Source organism: Triticum dicoccoides, unplaced genomic scaffold, assembly GCF_002162155.2.
Source record: "Triticum dicoccoides isolate Atlit2015 ecotype Zavitan unplaced genomic scaffold, WEW_v2.0 scaffold50256, whole genome shotgun sequence".
Taxonomy (NCBI): domain Eukaryota; kingdom Viridiplantae; phylum Streptophyta; class Magnoliopsida; order Poales; family Poaceae; genus Triticum; species Triticum dicoccoides.
Genome location: NW_021277470.1, coordinates 1 through 4,346, shown reverse-complemented (window position 1 = coordinate 4,346; position 4,346 = coordinate 1). Strand labels below are relative to the sequence as shown.

The 4,346-nt window shown below is 48.8% G+C and overlaps 1 pseudogene; it reads right to left on the bottom strand.

Annotated features, from left to right (window-relative positions):
- Positions 1 to 3,162: 3,162 nt before the first annotated feature.
- On the bottom strand, positions 3,163 to 3,980 carry LOC119346769 (annotated as a pseudogene).
- Between the last annotated feature and the right edge of the window lie 366 nt (positions 3,981 to 4,346).

Here is a 4,346-nt window from a genome sequence, read left to right as displayed (position 1 = left end):
GACTCCTCCTCCTGCTCGTCCAGCATCTTATTTCTCTACTTCGTCGGTTCTGTCGCCCGGCGAGCGACATTGTTCGGTTCGATCGTCCGTGGGTTCGACTGCTCTTCTTGCATTTGCCCCTTCATTGCCGGATCTGTTGTTTCATCCATTCGCTAGTACAGTAGTTAAATTGCTTCCAACCATGATTTTGTTCTGCTCATTCACTACTTGCTTACCATGCAGTCCATGTGTTTGCGAATTTGCCTCCCTGACTTGAGGCCACCTTATCTGTGCTCTCATTTGAGGATCTTGTGACATGCTTCTCCTACGTAAGTTGTAGAGAGACGAAAGGAGTAAGAAAATAGTCATCCGATAATCCTTAGTACATGTAGAAAAGTAACTAAATGCATGTTGAATGCAAGTATGTAACTCCAGCGATGCTTCATCTATGAGGCTGCTCTGCCCTTCAGAGACATCCATCATCTGATTATGGTAGGAATCCCTAAATTCGTCTGGAAAATCTGTACTTTAATTTCTGCAAATAAATACTGATTCTTCCCTTTACATTGCACATCTGTGAATGCGCCATCAATGTTGTTTTTGCTTGCCAGAAAATTGTGGAAGAGTGTATATGTTCTAACCCCAGTGGGTTCTTTCATCTCTAGTACTGGAGGCCCTAGCTGCCATGGAGGCGAAGAGTAACGGCATTAAGAAGGATGGAAAGGAAGGAGAAGCTCTGCAAGAGGGACAGGGCATCGTCAGGAAGCAGGTTGTCACCATGGCGATGGAGGTCTTTGGCTGCCCCGTCTGCTCCACTCCCCTCAGGCCTCCCATTTTCCAGATAAATGCGCTTCGTGGCTGTGCATATCACTGGTACCTTGATCTGCTATTCATGCTTTTTAGGGAATCAGCTATTCATGCTTTAAGTTTCAGTGGATACATGATTCTCACGAAGAAATTTGTTTTGTTTCTTTCAGTGCTCCAAGGGGGATTTCATCTGCTCGGCTTGCCGTGACAAGCTCCCAGAAAGCGAGCGCACTGCTTCCCAGCGCTGCTATGGCATGGAACGCATCGTTAACAACATTTTCGTCCCCTGCAAGTATGGATGCAACTGGAAGGGCGCCAGTTGCATGTCCCACAACGGGCACGCAACTGCATGTCTTTTAACTTGGTCGTAACTACATGTCTTCTAACTTGGTCGCAACTGCATTTCCATTTTTTGTTGTACGGGGAGAGGCACCACTTGCATATTCCACACTAGGCACGCAACTGCATGTCTTCGACCATGGTCGCAACTGGGGTGGACCCTTGTTTTGTCGGAGGGGACGTCGACGAGAGATATGGGGCCGGTTGCATGTCTCACAACAGGCACGCAACTGCATATCTTCTAACTTGGTCGGAACTAGGGGGGGGAGGCTTGTTCTATCGGAGGAGGCGGCAACGAGAGAGAGGTGTCTAGCTGCATGTCCGACTATACTCATGCAACCGCATGTCTTCTAACATGGTTGTAACTTAGTGTCTTCTAACTTAGTTACAACTAGGTGCCTTTGTTTTGTCGGAGGGGCGGCAACAAGAGAGAGGGGGGCAACTAGTCATGAAATTGCAAGCGCTGTCCCCTAGACTATAACTACATGTCTTTTTACAAACATTTTTCGTAACTAGACTTTTTTGCTTGGTTGGAAGCGGGGCAGCTCCCCCGTGAATCCCCTACCCTTGCTATGTGTCACACGAGCACCATAACACCCCTGTTTTCCGCCATGCCCGCAAACACAAATCAAACACCCGATCTCACAACCAGTTTGTGTTATTTTCTTATTTTTTGAAACCATACACAGTTTTTCCTTTTTCTTTTTGCATTTTTTTTGTTTTTCCAAGGATGAAGATTTTTTTTTTTGTATCTGATTCTGACAGCGGAGCTCATTTTCTCAAAAAAAAGGAGCATATTAAAGGAGAGAAGAGTTACTTGTCCAGATCCTCGGACACATTTTTAATGCTGTTGTGAAGGGAGTTTGCTAGTAGGCACGCAACTGCATGCTTCGCCTTGACTGTAATTGCATATCTTCCAGTAGTTACGCAATTGCATGCACGTGTTCTGATTGCAACTCCAACTCAATACTGTTTTGTCCGGGTGAAGGAAGGCAATTGCAGTTGCTACTATGCACGCAAGTGCAAGCGTCACCTGACTATAATTGCATGTCTTCAAAGAGAGTGCAACTCTTTATTGTTTCGTGAGGAATGAGGGAAGATTCAAGTTGGTATTTTAAATATTTCCTAGCAAACTTAATTGATTTTTTTAATATTTGCCATCAGGTGGCACACACGTCGACCACATGAGTTGCTTGTCCGTCTACCCGGTTGCACACATGTCAGCTCATGCAATTGGATGTCCTCGAACGGACACAATTACATGTCGCATACAATTACATGTCATTCGGATGCAAATTACTTTTTCCCTTTCCAAAATAATATTGATATCCATTTGCACACTAGTCGGCCGCATATAGTTTTTCGTCGGTCACAGACAATTAAATCGTCTTCTTCTTTATATTTTGTTTGTTTTTAATTTTTTTATTTGTTGCATTAAATATTTCTTTATCATCTAAATACAAAATATTTTATGTAAAAAAAGATTAAAGAGAAACAAGATGACACAAAAAGAAGGAACAGAGCATTAGCAATGCTAGCGTAGAAAATAAGAGCTACTCCCTCCATTTCACAATGTAGTGTTTCCTCTATCCCCGTGCTTCAACTTTGACCGTAAATTTAACTATCAAGACCGATTGCGGCGGGAGCAAAAATTATATCAGTGAACTCATATTCGAAAGAAGTTTTCAATTATATAATTTTTTCTTCCGCCGCAGTTGGTCTCGTTGGTTAAATTTATGGTCAAAGTTGAACCTCGAAAAGCGTGGACGCACTATATTTTGGAATGAAGGGAGTACATTGTGTTGTGTAGCAATACACCAACGGGACAATATTCTAGCAATTCCTGTAAAACACACAAATAAAAAAATAAAAAATAAACACATGCACAATAAATGGCCAATGTCAATAGAGCCCACGTGGTGAGCCAACACAAAACAAACAGGAAACTGACTCCAGGCGTGCGAACGGAGTCAGTCGACTGGAGGAACACGCTGCCGTCCTCCGCGACCAGCAGGCAGCGGTACTCCCCGACGGCACCTGCACGACGAGCGGGTGGCTCGACTCGTATTTGATCTTGTCCGTGAGCCAGGAGTGTTCGCCGGACGGCGCCGTGAGGTGTCGCAGGAGTTCCGCCGGCGAGCCCTCGAACGGGGGCGTGCACTCGAAGCAGTGGCAGGGCGCGTGCGCGCACTTGGCCTTGTGGTCCGCCGCCGCGTGGTACACGATGGAGCTCGAGCAGCCGTGCTTCTTGTACGGGCACGGCACCTTGTAGGCGCCGACCACGCCGTCCATGAAAGCGGAGTGGGTGTAGGAGACGTCATGCCTGCATGGACATCAGTGCTCGGTCGTTCCGCCGTCTCCGTCGCCGTCGTTGCCGCCGCCGCAAGCGCAGCACACGAAATGCTCCTTTTCGCACTGCAATCCCAAAGTTCATCCATCATTTCTGACGCTGATTTGAGGAGCTAATTCGAATGTAGGAGGGGTGAGTACCTTGAACATCGGAGGCTTGAGGGGGCACGACAGGCCGCGCAGTGAAACAATTTCTTCGGCAAGTCCAAGTTGGCAGGCTCCACCTCTTCCTCGCCACCATTGTGTTCCGCGCCTTCTTCATCCCGCTTCACCACGGCAGCCGGCTTCGCAGTGGCCACTGGACTGGGTGTCGGCGTCTTCGTGGCCACCGGACTCTGTACCGCGAACACCCTCGTTGCTGCTGGACCGGGCGCCGATGGCGTGGCAGCCACTGGACTGGTCACCGCCACCGTGGCCGCTGACTTCGTGATGGGAACGGGATTGAGCTCGGCCAGTGTCCGCGTCTTCGTGGCCACCGGACCCGGCACAGGCAGCGCCGGTGGCATGACGGCGAGAGGACTGGTCAGCCCCACCGTGGTGACCGGCTTCACCTTTGCAACGGGGCTGGGTGAGACACTACCGGAATAATCCTATATGCCTACGGCCTTATCTATGCCGACAGCTTTTTGTCGGGGCCGTCGGCATACCTCAAGCTACGCCGACAGCCTGGGAAAAGCCGTCGGCATAGAGAAGCCGTCGGCATACCTCCATCTATGCCTACGGCAGCCGTAGGCATAGTTAGACCGTCGGCATATATCGATCTATGCCTACGGTAGCCGTAGGCATAGTTAGGCCGTCGGCATAGATGTGGCCCGGGTGGCTCAGAGACAAACCGCGGGCTGACGCCGTCAAATCTATGCCGACGGCCCTGA